Below are 22,649 nucleotides of genomic sequence, written 5' to 3'. Positions count from 1 at the left end.
AAGGAGGTTGTAGAGAGGTGGGGGTTGGTCTCTTCTCCCAGGTAACAGGTGATAGGACGAGAGGAAATGGCCTCAAGTTGCGCCAGGGGAGGTTTAGACTGGATATTAGGAAATTTTACTTCACTGAAAGGGTTACCAAGCATTGGAAGAGGCTGCCCAGGGAAGTGGTTGAGTCGCCATCCCTGGAAGTATTTAAAGGACGTTTGGATGAGGTGCTTAGGGACATGGTGTAGTGGTGGTCTTGGTAGTGTTAGGTTTACGGTTGGACTCGATGATCTTAAAGGTCTTTTCCAACCTATACGATTCTGTGATCCTGTGAAATAAGTTCTCTGTCCACACACCCATGATCCCCAATTCAAAAAGCACACACTTGGACAGTGGTTCAGGTCATAGTTTTCCTACAGTTATGGCTAATCTATAAAATAGCATTAAGGCTGTTTAAATTTATTAGTGAATCTGACAATAAACTTGCCCTTTTAGAGCCAAGAGGTGGTTGAGAAACAAGTTCAAAGATATCTGTTGTCTTAATAATCACTGAAATGCAATCTTGGTGTTGCTCAAGGTGTAATCACCTGACATTTTTCTCTGACAGTAAGGCATAGAAATTCTTGTATTTCCTTTTAGTTTCTGACTGTTCATTTCTGTTCCTGTGCTGCAGTTAATCCTCTTTGCTGTGCTGAAATCTACAGAAGTGGCCTCACAAAAATCTGTGGTAGCACAGCAAAGGTGGTGTCTGTGATCCAGAAGCCAGGGAACCACCGAAGTTGACTCCACCACTAAAGAAAATAGATCCTAGAACTACATCAGAAATTGAGTTCATTTCTGATCAGATTCTAAACTGGTTTTAGTTTGAATACATGCAAAGTCCTAAAGGCTACTTTAGTAAAACTCTCTGTTTCAAAGCATGCTAAGTCTACCTTATTAAGTAAAATATTCCAAGAAATTAAGTTGGGAGCATTTAATGATGTCTCTCTTAGAACCGGATTGAGACATTTTATATGAACAATGGTCCCATCAGCATTAAAACAGTGTGCCTAGAAGAATTCCTTGCATCAGTGATTCTCTCCCTCTTTGCCAATATCTGATCACCTATTTGATTATACGTATATATTTTTAGCTCTATTACCAAACACATAAATGTTCTTAACACACTTAGGATTGGTATGCATGGAGACTCAGAAAAGAAGTACAGCAAATCAACTAAAGATCAATGTGCATGAGATAAACCACATTTAGCCTATAGGCAGGTGCTCTTATGCATCAACCCATGGTCAGACACTGTCTGCAGAAACAGCTCCAACATCCTCCCCACATTTGTTTCTGCTGTTGGTGGAAGTTAACCAACAGGATGGGTGTGAGCACGCCTCAGTTCCTTTTCCCCAAAGGAAGTCTCCTGCACTGATACACTTGTTCCCATCTCCTGTCGCAATTTTTTTCATTCTGAGTTATACCACTCCAACTGTTTATGAAGTCACGCTATAAAGCAGGTTGTAAACTGATCTGGGTTCAAAAGCTGTTGTGAATTGCTGGCGGCGGGAGATGTGAGGTTGGCAACAGCCTCCTAAATCAGCTGTGCTACACAAGAAATAGTGGAACCATATCTAAGGTTATCTTTTCCCTAGCAACTTTTGTGTGTCTTATGTCACTAAATTCACAAACAGGTCACAGAACCTGATGGGAAAAAAATTGCAGACCTTGAGCCTCACCAGTGAACAACCCTTCCAAGAGGAAACCTGACACTGGCATTGGTTTGCAAAAGTATCCGCAGAATAACCCAGGTAAACCGAAGCAGCCTGCAGTTTTCAAATATAGAAACAAGAATAGATTGTGTCCTCCTGTACATGCATGTCAAGAAAGTACAGTCATGATAGAGGATCTGAAATGATGCCTGTTTTTTGCTCCCATTATCTCAAGCACAAAACAATCACAAAATAAATTTTGCTAGCTGATTGCTTTTTAGGCTTCATTTAAAAGAGATCTTTATAACTCCAGTGTACTTCCTACTCCCACGTATTCCTGCATCATCAGTCATCCACAGCACTGTAAAATACCATGTTTGTCACTCTTCTGGAATGTAAAGGTATATGCTACCTGTGATATGTTGTTTCAGGATTGCTGAGTGATTCATACTATGATGAATTCATACTATGATGGGGGACAAAAGGCATTTCAGAGTATGCCAGTAACTAACTTTTTTCACAAGTTATTTATCAATCTTTCAACAGATGAGCATATGTTTTCTATTGAAACACATAAAGCTATCACCCAGGAGCTAGTGGAAATTGTCGTATTTTGCTCCTGTTCACAAAATATAGGCAAAAGTACTGGTAACCTAGAAATATATATTGCTTTTTATTGTATATGGTAAGCACAAAGGGTTGCAGACTGCAAGATGCACAATTGCTTCCTTACGAAACGAATAGAAATGTTCCATTTCTGCAGAGCCTGCATATTATTTTGCTGAGAGCTTGCTGCCTAACGTGAGGAGCCTTACATAGAATTGCCTTCTAATTAGCAAGTACGTATGTCCAAGACAATTGAGAAATAGGACTTTAAAAGCCTTAAAAATAACATATTATTTGCAGTGCCATTATTCCCACCATTTTGAACATGAAAAGATTAGGTTAACAAACACAGATACAAAGGGGATCTTACCTTTTACTTCTCTGCACAGACAGATAATTTGAGAAGTTATCTGTCCTTCAAAACAACAAGAAAATATCTTTGTTATTTTCATGATAACATTTTTTTTTTGATCCTAGAGATCCTCTTTTGTCATGAGGTATCAAAGCACTTTCTGAGGAAGGTAAGCATTCCAATCCTGCTCTTAGAGGTTGAATAGGAACTGGTGCACTGCAGTTCAAGCAGTTTACCTAGCAGGGCAAAGGCAGAGCTAGAAGTTTACCTACGTTTCTATTCCACCCTCCTATAAGCTAGATGTACTGTCTTCTATCTATTTATATAAGTATACTATCTTTAAAAATGTAAGTAGACCTTCTTTAATTGCTAAACACATATGATTCACTCATGAAAAGAATAGTTTTCAAGCCCTGGAATCTGACTTGATTCTTTTTTTAAATCTGGTATGCTGAAGGCTAAACTGGCACTTCTTTCAGTTACTACATGTTGCACCATTGCTGTGGAAAGAGACAGGTCAGTGAAGTGTATACAAGAAGGCGTTATCTTTTACAGGTGAATGGTAACTGTTAAAGCATAAAATCTATAAACTTGCCCGGATTCACAGCTGTTGTAAGGAAATTTGGGGGAGCTATACTTATTTGCACCAACTAAATATCTCATTTGTCAGCATGCTGAACAGGAACAGTCTGCAGATAGGTATCTTTCTGCTCTATATTCACAAAATAAAAATTAAATAAAAATAACTCCCAAAACCCTGTAGTATCACAAGACAATACTCCTCAAAGACTACATAAGTACCACCAATGTTGTACAATGCAATTTAAGTGAAACACTGATGGCTAAGATCTACCTCTTGGCAGAAAAGCCCATAAGAAAGGAACTTATTTTTATAAATTAGAACACATCATTTAGCATTTTTAATAAGTTATATGGCAATTTTTCAGTTATATGATTATATGTTATACAACTAGTTAATAAAAGCTGTCTACAGTGAACAGTGACTGGGAATAGACAAGATAAAATTTATGATTGTTTTGTACGGAAGCCAGCTGAATCCACTGGAAACTTGAGGAATAAACAAAAAGTCTTAGTCTAAACATTAGAAAGACTGAAGTTTAAATGTTATGATAAAAACTCATTTCACCTGTAAAAAAATCCTGTAAGGGATAACAAAAATAATTTAATACACCCATCATCACCAGTTTTTGCTTTGATCCTTAATGCACTCCTCCTAGCCTACAAACCTGAAACCCTCCAAAACAACAAACTGTGTGTGTGTGAGAAACTGTTGCCACAAACCTGAAAATTAAATAAACGAAAAAGCATTTCAGGTCAATCTTAAACAATATCACCACAATGTGATACTTTGTATCATCACATATAACGACCAGAGTAGAAATGGGTTGATCATATCCAAACCGAAAGGGGAGAGGAGAATCATGCAGAGCTTAGCTTTGCTCAGAGAGCTGTCTGCATTCAAACAGGAGGCTGCTGGGCAGCTTCTCTGGCGGTGTGGATTCCTTAGAGTCCAAAATGCTATTTGACATTTATCCCAAGCATAGTGAAGTGTGGTTAGAAGCTAAAGCTGTTTTTCACTTCTGATAATGCTATTTTCTGCTGGTTTTCACACTCACTGTGGAAGGGATTGCCTCACAAAATCACCTTTTCCTTACATTGCTTTTCTAGTTGCTTTGCCTTTCCGAGGTTTTGTGGAGTAATAAGGATCATGTAGTATTGAGTTTACAATCAACAAGACCTGAAAAAATACTCTTTATGACATTAGGAGGCAGAATATAAGCTGATTTTTTAGATTGTGCAGTCAAACAAAAAAAATAGTAGATTAGCCTAATGCAGTGCCTTTTTGTTCATATTTTCCCATTCTTAAAAAATAAAACTGTTTTTCAGGTTTCAGAAATGAAGGAATAAAAATCAAAGTAAGGAATGTTCTCTGCATTCTTGGAACAAGTGATTCTTCATATTACTACTTTTTATGGGAGTGACTGTCAATCATCAATCTTCAAAAATGTCATAAACACCCACACATGCTATTTCAAAGATACCTAATGTAGGATATATAATACCATATTTCAAACCAGATTCAAAGCTTTTCATCTATCTAATAGTTAAGAACAAGGAAAAACACAAACATCAAATGAAATGAAATGTATTTGTTGATGCTAACTGCAAATATTAATTTTATAAAAATTAATAGTCTATTACATATCTGTTTAAAAATAATTTTTCATGTCTGGATGATGATAGTGATCTGGAAATGCCTGCATCCATAGAGAACCACTGATTCCAGCAGGTGATCTACCAAGCAGGACCAATCTTAAAATGCATGTTATGGCTTACCAAGTTCTTCATTTCTAAAAGAAATCAATAGTCTTTCACAGATTTCATCCCATTCTGACCTGATCTCAGTTATTCATCAAGAATTTGCAATCCATAGAAGTGGGGAGGGGAAATTCCACAAACTCGTATTTGTGGAAGGTACTCCTCTTCCAAAACAACACAAATATTCATCACAGCTTCTAGTCCTTTACAGATTCTATTAGCAAGGTATATTAAAGACAGAAAAGATGCACATGACAGATTTCCACCCTGTTTGCAAATAATTAGGAAAAGTAATCAGCAACAGTATATATGGAGCTGTACAAGGCAACAAATTATAGTTCATTCTTCTTGTGCTTGAACCAAGAGAGAAACACTGTAGAAAGGATCTACTGGGCAATCAAGGGACAGTTGTAAGCAGGTCTACACAATGCCATATAGGGTGACTGTTTAGAAAGAACTGCGAAGGAAAATACACCGAGTGAAGTAAGGAGAAATTAGTAAGAGAAGAGATAACTTCAAAGTGCTTTGCTCTCTGATCATCTTTGATGTTTTAAGGGACCAGGTAGCGTTTCATCTAATCCAGAAAGTTTACGTATTATGCAGTGACAGCACTGATGGTTGACAACCATATGGACCAGAACTATCTATGAAAAGTTCATCAAACAGTCCAAGGACATGGTCACAGAGCACTGAAAGAAGTGGTTCGAGCTTCCCTAGAGGGACTGGTGATCCCCCACTGTGCTTTGGTCCAGCAGGCCAAGGACCTCACAGGATGCAACCAAGCCTGAGTCTGCAGGCAAGTGGTGTATGGATGCTAAATAAAAGGAATTACAGATTCAAACAATATTTAACCTAACATTCTCTTTTTTTCACATCCCTTTAGTGAAAAAAGTTCAACAACACATGGGGAGCCTAGGCACTACTAGCAAAGACATGGAAGGAACATTATGCGCTTGCCTCCCTGTTGGCTGGGGCAGGTGGCAGGGCCACCCTTGCACCACGTGCATCTCTCTGCATGGCTCCTCTCTCCAATCCGGTACATTAACGCAACTTCAGGGCCACTAAAAAATACTGGATATATTTTTCAGTCGCAACTCCAGCTTTCAAATGGGTGCATTATTTATTCATTAGTACTACATTCAAAGTGCTGTTTCCCTTGCTACTTGGTGAAATAAATGAAAGAATAGCAATATCACTCTAAATCCCAATTTACAGCTCTTGGAAGCCCCAGATGACTGTATCATAAAATTCTCCTTACCCTCCCCCCCTCCACTCTTTTCTGCCTCGCATCTGATTGAGAGAGTAACTTCCCACTGCAAGGAGCTAAAGGCTGACCTGGTGGCCTTACCTAACTAGGGGAATCTATTATAACGATCAACAGACTCGAAGTGGGAGAAAGGATAGTCCTGTACTTAACACCCTGAGCTTGGATCAGAGGATTGGGCTCTACATGTGAGGTGCACTTGTCATGGGATAACGCACCTGCAAATACATTTCTTCTCTGGAGAAAGACTGGGTTGAGAAAATAGGGAAGACTGAACTGTCAGAAAGTACAGCATACAGACACAGTTCACATACTTGGAGAATTTTTTCACTTCCTTGTTTCCTTACTTATTATATGGGAAGCAAAATATTAATCTAAAAAAATTTAGACCTGATTACTTACTGAATCATGATTTTGATTTATTTTGGGAGACACACAAAAACATCACTGTTGCTCATGCATAGCTGAGCTTCTCAAGACCGTAACACACAGTTCAGTCCCTTCTGCTCTCATAAGCTTCCCCTGGCTAAACTTGCCAACTTACTGTCTATTCCTGTGCTGTTGCAAGAAATACAGCAAAACGCAGGCAGTTTAAATTGTAGGTAGTTTTCAAATCTGATAGCTTTACAACAAGCTTCATATTTTATGTTCAGGTCCTGGCCTTTTATAATTATGTGAGAATTCTAGCTTTGACTACCCAAAAAGTTCAGCACAGACTGGACTTTGGGTCCTAATCCCTGCTACTTTTGGCACATCGTACTTGTAAAGAAAATCTTAAACCCAAATGCTTATGTATTAGAATAAAAAGATTTCAAAAGTTTCATAGTTTTAAAAATCTATGATTTTTGATTATGATGATCATGATCATAAATCTATAGATCATAAATCTATGATTTAAAAATCTATGATTTTTAAACCCCATCTGGTGATTCTCAACATCCTGTCTGCTAAACAGCGGTGACACAGCAATGTGGTGGTCAGAACCAACCCTTCAGCTGGATACGAGGGGAAACTTCGCTTCAGACTGTCCTACTGTTAGCACTCAAGAGTTTTTGCTAGCTACCTCCACTGCACTTTACCACATGTTGTGAAAACCTTCCTTCACCCTGGGGTGGGTGGAGGGGTTGGGGGTGTGATTTTTCAAAGGGTTGTAGTTGCTAACGACCCACTTCTGACCAACTTCTATAGTGATATAGACTCCAAGGAGCCCTATGTGTCATCGAAGAGCAATCCTTAAAGGCAATATTATCTATCACCTCTCACCTGTCAATGCCCTAGGAGCTGCTTTTGACTATTAAGACAGTCAAGTTACTTTAGTACCAGGAAACATGAATTTGTATCTCCTCAAATATTCAAGCCCACAGGAAACAGCAGATGCCTGACCCACGCAGATGTGTACGTGTGTAAGCGCATGGGAAAGAAGGACCACATGTACGTGTAAGAGTGTGACAGTCAGCTAGGAGATGGCTCCTGCTGTTCACTTAACTGTTTAAACACACCCGTCTACTTTCAAATGGGCAGTAAAATACTAGCTGTTTAGGAGATGCAGACACGTAAACTATGACTCCAGAGGAGGATCTAGTGTGACAAAAGCAAATTTAGTCTTTACTACTTGAATAAGCAGCTCAAAGAGGCTGAAGTAGGCAGAGTTAAATTAAACTAAGGTCAGAATGTAACCATTGCTAAGACAGATTTAGGCAGCAAACCCCAAATTGCTTGAGGACACAAAACCTGGTAGTTTATCTTGAAATCTAACATGTACTATCTGGCAACGGCATTGTTTCAATTATGAAACCGTTCACATCTCGGCTGACACATGTAATGAAGCTTGCTACTTGCCTAGTACATAATTTAAGGTAAAAGAAAAGAGGGTATGTTTTATCATGGTCTATCATATCTTTGGCTATTGTTCTGCAATCCATTTGCATACCTAAAGGGAAATGGCCTTTTTAATTTCTTTCCCCTCTCCTAATCATCTGAGGCCTATTAAGAAGTGTTCTGTATCCTGTAATCAGGCAATTTATACAGTGTGCACCCTTAGGCTACAGCCATTACAAACAAGCTGAAAAACGCCTTTACAATAAATGATTAGCATGGGAAGACACCATTCATAATTAATTTTTTTCTGTTTGCTTTGGCAGATGGTCCCAGACATTGAAGCATGGCCTATTGCCCGCACCTTTATTCCAAAGAGAAAAGGGCAGCCTTAGAAGAAGAAGAGAAATGTCTGTAAGACCGCTTCACTTTGGGAATAAACATGCTCCTCAGCTTTTCATGAATTTGTGCATGTTAAAGACTGGACTCAAAGACTGTGGAAGTCAAAGGAAAATAAATCACATTAGCTTCTGACCAGGACCCGAGTTAAAACCACAAGAAAAATACTGACTTGAAGGACAGTATGACTGCTTTTTTTCATCATTTTCCATAAGGGTTATTCCTGAGGCAGCTTACGCAGACATATTGTGCGGGCAGATTTGAAAAGGATCAGCTTTGTATTGCTGAAAGCTGCGTACTCACTGAGGCAGCAAATAAAAGAGAGTTCTGCTTTAGCCACATTTTACAACATGCATTTTCCTGCTTCCACAGAAGGACTGCTGATAACAACTTCATTCTCCCTTTACTCATGTATTTGCTCACTGTTTACATGTTGCTTTTCAGGACTTTAAAACAACTTCTGATGCACTTCTGAGTTGTTGGCATCACTGCAAACTCCCCCAGAATGAGATCCAGACAAGCAGACTGTCATTTTAGCGGCCCGTGCCAGCATTTTCTTGATGGTGACAGGATTGTCCTAACTACTGCATAGCAAATTCCTAACTCAAGAGTAAATAGAGCTTTTTCTGTCATGACTTGGAATACTCTGACCCTCCCTTTTGCTCTGTAAGAAAACAGCAAGCTGCATTTCCATATGTGATCTCTAGAATGTGATCTAATCCAGTCTCACTGAAGTCTACAGTGTGTTTTGAGTGCTGGTACTGAAACCCAAAGTCATTGACTGCCCATTCAAAATCATCTGTTTGGATTTACACACACAAAAAATGCAAAGTCCCTGGATGAACTCTGAGGCATGGCACGGAGACTACAAGGTTTTACCTAAAAATGTAGTTAGTGTTAGCCACATCTCATATTCGTGGTATCTAGTCATAGCTATACTTGCCAGGAAGATACATTTACCATAGCCTCCTAGGGTCAACATCAGATAATCCAGGTGAGCTGGACCTTCTCCAAGGAAGATATGACATTGTATACTTCAGGTAGTGACACTGCCACAGAGCCACCACACAAAGTTAGAGGCCATACTAAGTTCTAGCCTGCTTTTGCCTCCACTCGCTGAGTCTCCATAGCCTTTATGAAGTTCTTGCTGTTGACTTCAGGTATTTTTTCTCTGCAAATGTAAGAGTCGGCTTGTACTAGCACCTACAAGGCATTATGTGCTATGTTATAGTTTCCAAAGGAACAAGGAAATAGGAGTAATACTCCTGCAAATATCCTGCAATAGTCTGCAAATATTTTCCTGCCCACTGAAGCTCATCTTCAGCACTGTCCGATTTCAAATGGCAGAGTTAGGCCTGAGAGCCAGGCACAGGGGATCATTCCAGGCGGTGCAGCCGCACACAGTCACTTCCAAACAACACAGGCATGGGGGAATGGAAACTGGGTACAGACTTTCCACTGTGGTAAATCTTACTGATTCTGCTTTAATAGGGTTTTGGGGATCACTAGAGTTGCTTAATGTTGCTTTGGTATTCTCTTTTTCCTGTTGTGCCAAAGCCTACTTGCCTGACAGATGTTTTGAAATACCAATGGGAAAGCTGTTTTCACTCTAATTTCAACCTGGCTTAAACGATCAGTTTTACCACCACACCACATGGATTTCCATATGAAAGCCAAAGAGTGCCATCTAATTTGGAAAAAATAAAGCCTTTGAGTTTTCAAGTTTTATAATTTATCATATGTGTTCTGACCCTACCAGTCCTATCTCAACAGAGAACTGATGAAAAAGCTCGCTGAAAATCTCCAATTCTGAAGAAATAATCAACTGTTTTAAAAATGGCATTGTTCTCTCTGCAACACAAAACCACCTGGATACTAGCAGAGAACTAGGAGTCACTAGATATGCCACTGGCCCAAGGAGATGTACTTTCAAAAAACCAATCTGCTTCCTTCAGATAAATACATTTCTCTTTCACACTGTTTCTTGCAGTTGATGCAATACAGATGTGTTTCTGCCTCTCCATGCAGTTTTAGCAATACCTGTAATAATAGTAATAGATTGCTACTGACCTTCAGAATGAAAACTAACTTATTTTATTAATATGACCAAATCTTGAGGTCATTAAAAGACTGTTTTCTTACCCCTTCATTGTGTATTCAGTAGAGACGGTAGCCAAGGCTCCTGTCTTTTTCCGTTTCCTTTCAGTCACCGAACAGTAGCTTTCTCCTCTCCATTCCTCACTGACAGACACTTAAAATTCAAATTACAATTATACTAGACCATAACAATATACAGGTAAGGCAGATGTTGGAAGCGAGCTACTTGACAGAGCCTCTTTATTTGTTTGGATGACTTAATAAACTGCAGAAGCTGAGGTCATCAAAACCTCTCAATCATGTTGCAGGCTAGTGCCAACAGCTGTAACAGAAACTGATGATGTAAAACATGCTAAACATGCCAAACCCAAGTTTCAGACAAGGCAGTCTGTTACAAGATCATTTTCTACTTGAACATTACACAGCAGTGTGCTCACATTTATTTATGCTGTTCTTAATAGTAATAACCAGAAACCCTGTTTCACTTTTCCAAGGATGAATGCAAAGACTGTTTTGTCTTGAAACAGTGTGAGATCTATATTGCTTTCAGTTCCAGTTAGGCAGAATGCAGGTATTCAAATTGGATTTTAGAATATGAGTTTCATCTTTTGTAGGAAAAAAATTCTTCTTATTAAAAAATACTAATTAATACAAGATTGGGGGGAGAAAGAAAAAATAAATTTTTGACCTTCACCATTTTCTGCCTCTCACTTAATTCTTTACAGCCCTAATTCAGTTAGTCAAGAATTCCATAAAAAGAAAGCATGAAACGTAAAAAAAAAAAAAAAAAAGAGCAAAATTGACTCATCAGATAAAATAAAAAGGCCTTAGGCAGGATTTCAGATTGTGAAAAACAATCTACAGGCAGAACATACACAAATTGCTTTATAGGTAAACTATATTGCAGTATACTAAGGGAAAGAAAGTAAAAAGAAAAGAGAGTAGAGGCAACTCTACATGGTTTTCCTGGGACACCACTGTGGCAAAGCTGAAGGGTCAGATTCCAACATCTAACGCACAGCACGTATTGCCACACAAGTAAAAAAAAATCTGCTGACACTCGTAAATTGCCACATGTTTGGATTTCCAACTAGATCTCACAACAAGCTGTGTTACTGCAAGTCATTATTTCCTTTGGGGGAAAAAATGTCTCTAGTAATGTTAAAACTCATGGCAGGATGTACTATAGTGTCAGGATAGCTCCCCGGGAAGCATTCCTGCCTCAAGGCCAGGAGGTTGTATATAAATTCTGCACCTGGCTAGGAGCTGGGGGGAATGGGACTAAAGTTTATCCAAAAACCGTATAGAGTCAGTGGCTGTAGACAATGCCACACTGACAAATCCTGAGAGTGAGGGTAGACAGGAACAGCGCAAGCCTCCCATCGCTTACGCATTTCAGAACTCTCCTGTGTGGAAAGTGCATCTGAAAGATGCTTAGGCCAGCACTTGCCTTTCCAAAGGTATCACTAAACTGTAACGAGCTTTAGCGATCTTTCTGCTCGAGACACCCATGCTAATTAGCTACTCTGCATTCCTGCAAAATCACAGACCAAAGAACCGCATCTAATATTTTCCTATCCATATGTGGTATGTACTTGTTGGGTTTTTCTGGAATACGGAATCAGAAGAAAATGACCAGAAGCACTGAGTCAGCTTGCTGATTGTCTGTGATATTTTCAAACTGATTCACAAGATCCCAGAAGTTCTTAGATGCTTTATATTTTATGATGTCACACAAAAATATGATTTCTTCCTATATGCAGAAGAAACAATAGAAGATATTGATCTGGAATGACTTAAAACTATATAATAACTTAAAACTATAACTACACAAAGCTCAACATCTTTCCTATTTTGTCTATGTTATCGCCTTCAAAGTGCATGGATTTGTGACATATCCATATTTTGGTCTTGGCCTCCTGCTGATGTGTTGCTTCAACGGCCTAAAGTTAGGAGTTAGCATACAAAACTGTTACTGAATTTTCCCAAATTTGGATGCAGAGAAAAGGGGAGAAGTTTAAGCACCAACTTATCCGTGCTCTTTCATAGGTAAGAAGAGGCTGAGTTACCTATGTGAAGTGTTTTTAAGCTCCTCAGCAGAGTAGAAATTAAACACCTTGCTATCATGAACTGATTTTTGTCTTCATAACCCTGCTGAGAGACAGGAAAGTGCTGCTGCAGTCTTATGGGGGGAAGCTCACAGTTACCAAAGTGATCTGCCACGGGCACACTGGATGATCCAGGAATCAAACCAAGCGGAACTGAGTCGCAGCCCAGTGCCCTAAAGATAGCAGTCCAAGTGCTCCCAGCTCACACCAGGTCTGCACTCACAACAGCGTGCAAGTAAGGACTGACTGAAAGGCTGATGAGAACAGCCATGGACAGGTTTTTCACAATATGCCACCTGCGGTCATTTGGCTGAATTCAATTTTCACAAAGCAGCTGGCAACAGCCAGTAGAAGATAGTGCACAAAGATCCATGGAAAACAGAATTAAAAAGCCCCCCAAACTAACGCAGAACTGGATGTCAAGGCAGGTCCCGAGCATCAAGACAGTTGTATTTTTCAGGACAAATCTATATCAAAGCTGAAATAGAGGTCTGTTTCTGCCTTTTCAAATAATGTCCATACACGAGCCACTGCCTACCAAACAACAAATATGGCATTGTCTTACATCAGCCCCAACACATCTTACTAAAATAAAGTCTAAAACTTCGTATGTGTGAACGATACTGCTAATGGCAAATGATTGGCTACTTTTGCCAATATAAGGTTTGCCCTGAAGTTGATACAAATCTTTCCACTGGTCTTAGTGGGCTTTGTACCACTGTAAGAGCCAGCAATACCTAGTCAAATATTGAATAAAAAGCACTTTGATGAAAATTCAGATCTTATTCATGCATATTACGCAGTACAGTGACAGTCTTTAGAATCAAGACTAAATATTTATTTTCTATTACGTTTTGAAGCAAGAAAACCCCATATGCTTACATTTCTGACTACCGTTTAATTTAATACATTAAATTCTCCCAGTGACATGCCTTTCTCTTACTCAAAAAAAAAATTTAAAAATATCTTATACACTGACTTCTGACTTCAAGTGGAAGGAGAAGAAATACTATGAATGTAATACCATGCTCCTCTAGATATATCCTCATTTCAACAGTGCGCTGATTTCAATCACATGGTATTGTTGAAGTATATAAAAAAAAGCCTGTCACAAAACTCACTAAAAAGCAACAATAAATTCGTTAGTGAAAAACAAGAGAAATTTGAATTAATACTTTGCCTAGGAATAATACGTTATCTTCTCATAAAAATCTCATAATTGGCTTATATATTTATGCATAATATTTACAATTAATACAAAACTGAGTTGAACAAAGATTTGTACTAGAAGTATAGGCTTGACTTATTTTCTTAAAGAGGCATTTTATTTTATATACAAAAAGTATTTCTGTGTGTGCAAACTTGTTAAGAACATAAATTAACTTCTCATGCACAAATGCACTCAGTCAAACAGGAAAAAGCTATGAAATAATTTACTGCATAAATCTCTCAGTTTCTACTAAAAGACCTGGATATTATAAATATATCAGCAAAGGACTTCAAACTGGGATCAGTTGGAGTTCCCCATTTGTTTCTATTAGACTGATTACTCATTATTTTTTTTATATGTATATATGCTGCCAGGAACCTACTGTAGCTTGAGAAAAATGTATGATCCACAATATATGCCCTGGATATATATGTACATATCTTACTGAGAAAACTAACTTATTCACTAGATTTATAGAGGGTGGGACCCAAAATTACAAGACTATCTAGGCTCAAAAGGCACATCTAGCGATGTTTGAGAGGGGCTTTAGTCAATTCCTGTGACAGTCCTTGGAGGTACTAACCTACATCTTCATGCTCCTAAATCTGACTCCCTGTTTGTGTTACAGAAAGAGGTCAGAGCCTGTGCTTTAATTGTGTAACCTTGTAATAGGATATAATTTAACAGGACTAGCTCAGTACAAAAAGGTCTCATATTATACGCTTTTGGCTGAATAAAAACCAGTTTTCCCTAAACATGTATTTAAATGCCTGAGCTTTAAGTACAGTGAAAACAATCCAATGTATTCTGAATTTATTGGACTTTGGAAGAGCAGTTAAGAGGTCTTGATTCAGAAAAGCCCATTTTTATCTTAATCTGAACCATGACTTATATTTAAAATTTAATCAGGCATATGTACAATGCTATCATCAATGGGGTTGAAAACAGGGGGATTTAGGACTCTTAGCACTATGTAAGTGCTTAGGCCTGCTCTTCATGGCCTTATGCACCATGGCTACTCTGACGTTTTTCAGGGTATTGTTGTCATCTACAAATTCAGTTATGCAGTTCTAGATGACAACAATACTCTGAAAAAAGTTAAATAAGATCCTTAGGGCTGTTTCCTTATGCCCATAGGAACTAGTGACACGAAAGGTTTATGCTACTGTTTGAATGGAGACTAATATAAGTTCTTTAAGCTAAGTTTGCTTTTTTCTGTCTTGTTCAATTGTGAGGTGGAAAGGTGTATACTTGTACATGCACACAAACACACACACACACATATATATATAGCACAGACATTATTATTTTCCGGAATATACCAGACTTATAATCCCAGATCTCAGTCTTCCGGAAACTTACAGCATTAATTACCTTATGTTTATGAATATGTCATTTGAGTCAATGAAACTAGATATGTGTCTTTAGATAAGCAGATGCATAACAGCATGTAAGGACTTACTAAAATTAGTGGGGAAAAAGCAAATCCATTAGCACACCGATTCATAATTTACCTAATATAAGTCAAAATATAGTGAGTCAATCCCCTGCTTAGTATAAAACAGCACACCTCACTGACATGAATGGAGCTATGCTGATTTACACCTATTGAGACAGCAACCTAACAGATGTAAAGATAAATTCTGATCCTTGACACATTCCAGCAACTTTCATCAGTCCAAATATGGAATCTTGTTACGTCGTTATTTGACGATTTAATCAACTGGAGAAGGAATGTGAAAATACTGATTACTTTTTCTTGTCAGATGACTAGTTAAAAAAAAAAACCAGAAGTGAAACAAATTATAAAAAAAACTTCTTATAAAGAAAGTTTAATTTGGGAAAACTAAGAAAAAGAAAGGGAAAAAAATAATTAGATACCCAAGGATTATTACCCAAAGATACTCCAAATATAGTTTATGATGAATTTCATTCCCTGCAGCAAATAACATTTAAATACTCCACCCAAAATAGGTGACTAAGGGTGTTTCACCCCAAAGTAGCTGATGCCATGGGGGTAATACAGTTCCTTGAGACATCCGAGTCCTTGATTAAAGTTCGGTCTCTGCTGGATTCACAGTGCACAGGCAGAAATTCAGGCTTTTCTGCCTTCCTAGCACATGTTCGAACTACTAGGATGTGAGAATGATTCCTCCGCTCAATGATACACAAGTCAACCATGCAAATGGATCATCATCAGGAAGATGAGAATCAGAGTACACATCGTCTTTGGAAGGGTGGAGGCACTCTCTTGGAAGGCAGGAAGACTGAGATGTGCTTGAGCCAAGGCATCTCCGGATTTATTTGGCAAGAGGACACAGCCCTCAAGTAGTTCTGTGAACTTAGCCTTTTATTTCTTTGGCTTCCATTACAATGCACAAAACCAAAACATTTCGAAACGTCAAAACAGTTCATTTTGACATTTTCAAAATGAAGCATTTCAACATTGTGTTGAAACGTTTTTGTCAGTTTTGTTTCTACTCAGACTATTTGTCAAATAGTTTCAGCCACTCCGAAACTTCTTTGTTCAGAAATAAATGCTACCCTGACTTCCCCCCCCCAGCTCTGATTTTCAAATAGCTTTAGCCACAGCCCTACTTGTGCTCAGTAAAATTTTTGTTCTATTTTATTTCAAATGGTAATTTTAAGTACAAGGGTTGCTGTAAGCTGCAATGCAAGACTGCTTAGTCAACACCAACCCTGTGAATGTTTAGGAGACCCTATGGTGTTTAGAAGGAAACAGGATATGTAACATTCTGCTAATTGAATAAGACAGCTTTTATTACTAAGCAGTGTCTTTCCATTTCCCACTATAGTCAAGATATTTACATACACCTAATGCTTCAATTTACAGGCTATAAACAGCCAAGTCATTGCAATGGAATTAATAATTCCTAGTGTATTTGCATGGAAATTATCAGCAATTAATATTTTACAGGAAAGAATAACAGCTAATTTTGGCCACACAAGACAATCTGTCTAATGACATATTTCCTAGACCTCAGAAGCAAGAGACTTAAAAAAACAGGCTGACATTGGTATAAGATGATTAAAATCCAGAATTTTCAATAATTCATTTCTACATGTTTAGATGTATGATTTATTTAGGAGCCTTAGCTGTAGGTTTGAATCAACAGTAGAAAAGCATGCTGAAATGAAATGCCTGTATCATTCAGACCAACTGAAATGAACAATACAAATTTCAAGGAATCTCTATGGTCTTTTAGTCAGTGTGTTTTCATTTAGAGAACAGAGCAGAAAGGCCAGTACCGTACCATCTCACAACAGGGAAATTGCTTTAAAATTTATATTTTGGGTTATTAATCTGTTTTGAATGTGTTGAAGATCCAATGATCTCAAAATACATCTTACAAGCTTTACTGAAATCTTAAAAGAATGTTATATAAAAAAATGGCAGATTCCATATAAATGATGGCGTGGGAGTGTGTACACTCAGCCTATGTAACAGGCTGGAAAGACAATTTAAGGCTAACCTTGGATGAAATGTTCTCCTGACTTTAAGGGGGAAGTTTCAGCCATGCTCAAATATGAGCACATGCTTCTAGACACAGAGCCGACTATTTCTTCCTTTCAACAAATGTAAATATTTTATGTAATGTAATGTAAATTTAAAAGTTTTTTTTAAGCAATAAACTACTGCAGTTTATAATGAGCCATATCCATGCTACTATTATTAATCCTTTGCACTGGAGTTATTTTGCTGATTCTACAATTAATCATCATCAATATCACTTCCTTTGACGTGCCAAAGAAAATAAATTAAATAAAGCAGAAGTTTTTTCTACTGAATTAAAAAAAAAAAAAAAAGAGGTCTTCATTACAGGTATGCTCTAAATCACAGTGAAGTCAAGAAGCAATTTCACCGTCTTCAAGGTACTAGGTATTTCAATTCCTAAATTAAACTAACAGTAGCAATTTCCCTAGCGTTCGCCCAAGCCTGAGTGCTTCACAGGGATAAAGAAAATACATTTAATCACATTTACCTTGTTCGTAATTATGCATTTTATCAACTTTTTAATCAACATTTTATCAACTTTTTTTATCAAATAAGTTGCACCTGAAAGTCACTGAAGAACATACGAGAAAGGCTCACAAAATATGATTCTACAAAAGCTCAGACCAAACTTAAAGTCAACAGGCTTGGGGACCTCATCAGTGACTGCAAATGGCGAGGAAGACATTTGTATGACTGAATTGTAAAAAAACATTATTTCTCAATGTCATTGTGATTCCTCAGGAACTTCAGTGAGGGACACATTCTTAGCTGTTTGTGGGATCAGGATCCTATATTGCCACTGGTATTTTCTCCAGAAACGTACACTACTATGATCCTCTAGAATCAATATTAAGAAGATGCACTCTGACAATAAAATTAAATTTGCTAACAGAGTTTCAACAGCCTGCTAGAGACTCTCTTAAAACTTCTATCTTCAAAGAACAGAGCAAGAAATTTCAAAGATTACAAAGAAAGGAAACAAGCTATGTTTCAAAATATCTGTGAAAAAAATTTAAAGCTTGTTGTTTTTAAGCTTTTCTTGTCATCGTTCATTAATTTATTTGCTCACTCAAATCCTCAAGAGAGTAAGACCCAAATCCTGACAAAGTCACTGCACAGAACAGTATTTTTAATTTTGCATGTGTTGCTCAAAGCCTTGTGCTCAGAGCTGCAAGAATATGTCTAGTCTCAGAGTCAAACATGGTGCAGTTCCTTACATTGACTGGTAACTGTTAGTAATACGAGCAAAAGACATTGCACGGCTGGTGCCAAAGCTTTGAACAAAATTACTTCCTTTAACACACCACCACCTTAATTATGTGCTGGGGAACATAAAGCAGGTCAGACAATTTGTACTGGGACATCATAATTCCATCAGTATAATGCTGACACTGCTAAAGATTTATGAATGGAATGTCGTAATTATTTTTTTAGTAAACATATCAAGTTTCACTAATGGGGGGGCTGGAAGTACTAATTAGGGTTTTTTGGGGGGTTTTTTTGCATTGTATCATATAAGATGTGGGAAGCAGAGGGTGGAGGGGAAGGATCTGTAACAAAAACAAGCACACACACAATTTATGTATGGCCAGTAATTCAAGCAGATGTTCTTATATAAGGGCTGCAGGGATTAAAGCCTTTCTGCACATAATTCCATTTGCCAACTACCTTCTGTCTGCACAAACCTTCCAGGCTATGACAGACTTTTGCTAAGCTATGTTTCTTTAAAAGCAAAAAGGAACAGAAGAAAAAGAGTCTTAAAAGTTTCTGCTGTTAAGTACCAGGGTTTGGCAGCTTGACTGAGGCTCTTTAACCTTTAACCAGCTGGGTGGTTCCACTGGAAGTTCCATTTATAACTGCATCCAACAAGCTATGACTCTGGCAGAGTTTCCTTTGGAAATCCATTCAAAACAGCACTTGACCATAGGAGGCACATATACACTGGTACTGCAGAAAGAAATTGTACCCATGCTAAATCTGAAGAATTCATATTAAAATAATATCCAGAGCCTCCCCCCTTAGTGTCCATGCTCAAAGATTTGTCAGGATAAATAGATAGCTCAAACAGAAGAAAGAGAGAGGTAAAACCAGTTAAGTGGTCAATATTACAATACTACAATATGGCAATATCACAATACAATGGCAATGGTACAAGTTGGGGGCAGAACATTTCAAAATTACTATTTTTAACACTTGCCTGACAGACACACTGCATCCAAAAGAAAACGACTGGTCATCACAGAGAAGAATTCTAAAGCTTTCACTGAAAATTATATTCATGTATCTAAAGAAAAAAGTTGGCCAAAAACATTTCCTCGGTGCGATTCCACCCTGACATCATTGCAGTAACTCAACATTCACACCAAGCAATATCCAGGTATGTCTTCAGCCAAACCTTTTTCTGTGATCACTTGTAGTCAGATACTGGACTTTCTATGAAGGAAATATAATAAATATAAAGATAATTTTTGTAGCAAGAAGGAACTGTTCAAGACTTCAGATCTCTATTATTCTTCCTCCTTCTTGAAAACCAGAAAAAATACACCAAGATGGTCTTTCTAGAACAGTGTCATGACTTTTCTACCACATTTCCTTCTTATGAGTAAGGAAGGAGAAACAACCATGAACTAATTCTTCTTGCACCCTGTCATGCCTCTACAAATTGAATGCTTGTAACAATAGCACAGTCCTTGTACTGGCTCTTAAATAATGTTCCAGCTCTCTCTATATGGAGAGAGGCAGAAAGGAAAGGGAACAGGATTCCGTTCTCAAAATGGAGCTGGAACTCAGTTTTCACAGTCCTATATGTCTTGTTGTTAACTAGCTTAATACATTTTTTAAATTGAATAGAGAAGATTAATCAAAATTTATCTCTGATATAGCTGGTGTAAATTGTGTTTTTGTTGGATTTCATAAAAAAGCTAAATGCTGCCCCACCACCATCTACAAAGAACTTAAATAGTTTTAAACACATAATTTCAAGGCCCACATCTACAGATAATGGACTGACACAATCTAGTTCAGGGATATTTTGTATAATCATCTTTTACAGTCTCTCTGCTTCATGAAAAATCTCGTGAATATGTTGCAAAACCACTATGGATTCTTAGCAGCATGCACCTCAGTGCATCTCAACGTTTCTCAAATTATCTTTGAAATAAAAGAATTTGAAGTAAAGCACTTAAGTCAAGGACGTGATCCTATAAATGTGACAGCTAATGTACAGTGATAGGATAGATTTCTGGTCTCAGAATAAAGATTAACATTAAATCTTGATCCAGAGATTGGCTTTCAATTATCCTCATATTAGAGCACTTCCAAAGAAATCTGGATAGCATCCAGATAGCTTTGGATCACTTATTTTCTTTGAAAAGGCTTTTAATATGTTGTTGATCACAGACGCTCCCGTCTTCTTGTGCTTCAAATACATGACAGAAATGAAACTTCTTTTTTTATGCCAGCCAGCTGCAGCACCTGCTCTTGTGTTCACTTTTCATATTTCACTAGTGATTTGAAGCTTTGTATAACAGCTCATGGGCACGTCATCTAATTGTAGTCTTCCTACTTATGCTTTCGTCTTCAAGATGCCGAGTATAAAATGGAGAACAGTACTGAATTGTATGCTTCAGTAGTATCAGTGTGAGTACTGCATGTAAAGGACGGCTTTTGTCCCATATCACACTTGAACTGCCTTAGAAATTTTGCATATAAAGGATGAAAAAAACCCGAATTATTCTAGAGACAAAAAGACAAAGCATACTTATTTCTCTCTGGGTTATATTGTGACTAAGATACTAATTCACTAATTTTTTTTTCAGCATGTCCGAAACAACTGATCCTGAAAAATTGTGTTTAGTCAATGAAAGTAGCACAATCAGGGCATGACAGTGGAAGCTTCTGAGAATAAGACAGACATTCAGAGATCACCAGTCAACTGTGAGATCTCCTTCAGTGACACAATGATCAGCTGTACATGGTGTCAAAGGAAAACCCTGGATAGGAACTTTCTTCATAATCTCAAAGGAGAAAAACAATCCTCAGAGTGATTTAAATAGGAAACAATGTAGTCTGAATATTTTTAAATCTTATTCATATTTATATTTCTGTTTCTAATCTTTGTATGCTTTTGCATCAGATGTAAGAAGGATTTTTTTTAGTGTGAAAGCTATAGTTAAAATGAGATTAAGGTGAAACTACTAGCCCATTCGACATCTATTTTTGGTAAGATAAGGTAGAAATGGTTTCCTTATTCACTTGCAGTCTGAAATCTGCATTGAATCCAGTGTGCCTAGACAAAGCATTAGAAAACCTCATATGACATTTTTGTAGTATTTTCAAAATTCTTTCATAATTATTTTTAAGTACTTGCTTTAAAAATACTTATACCTTCACTGAAAGAAAATGAGTGGGGGAAAAATATTTCTTCCTTTTTATATCACAGACTAATACCTTCTTTGTACTACTTTTAAACACTTCATTGGTGAAGAGCACATCACGAGAGATTAAAACATAGGATAAAAATACAAACTGACATCTTGGAAGAGAGAACAGATCGTGAAATGCCAACATTACTGGTAGTAACAAGAAATTCAGAGGTGTAAGAGGAAGCAATAGTACAGGGCACAGCAACAGCACCAAATGAAACTTTTCTTCTGTACAGCTTTAAAGACTATTACTTGCCTGGATCAAGGACTTGGGCCACCAGTGGTCTTGATAAGAAACATATGGATGCATTTTACATCGGTGTGAGGATGCAATTCTGGTATTATTAGATCAGTCGACAGCATTCCCCCCAGGCAATGGGCATATTGTGAGCATAATGGTATTAATTCTACTTCATTTGCTACAGCTTAGTTGTTTCCTTAGCATCACAATCCTTGTAATGAAAAGACAGAGGCCAGAAAGTTTTCCAGTGTACTGAAGTTCCACTCTAAGCCATTTGGATGCATATTCCTAAATCACTGTTACAAGGGAGAAGTTATTAAAAAACAACACATAATTTTCCTTTAGTGGTTGCAAGGACTCGGTCGTGCATCTCGGTGCTGTAAGCCCTCATCCCATAGAGTGCCAGTGTGAATATTTGTGCAATCAAAGGATTGCACATAAATGGAAGGGTGAGTAGGAAGAATCCACTCACATATATGGAGTACTCTGGAGGTTTGGTTTGGCAACAAAATCAAGTTTCATTCTAACAATCACATAAGTGAAAAACAGATATTTCACCCATCTATAGTTGTTAGACAGAGGGATTCTGAGCTGCCT

Source organism: Mycteria americana, chromosome 8 (assembly GCF_035582795.1).
Source record: "Mycteria americana isolate JAX WOST 10 ecotype Jacksonville Zoo and Gardens chromosome 8, USCA_MyAme_1.0, whole genome shotgun sequence".
Taxonomy (NCBI): domain Eukaryota; kingdom Metazoa; phylum Chordata; class Aves; order Ciconiiformes; family Ciconiidae; genus Mycteria; species Mycteria americana.
This window is presented reverse-complemented; position numbering follows the sequence as displayed.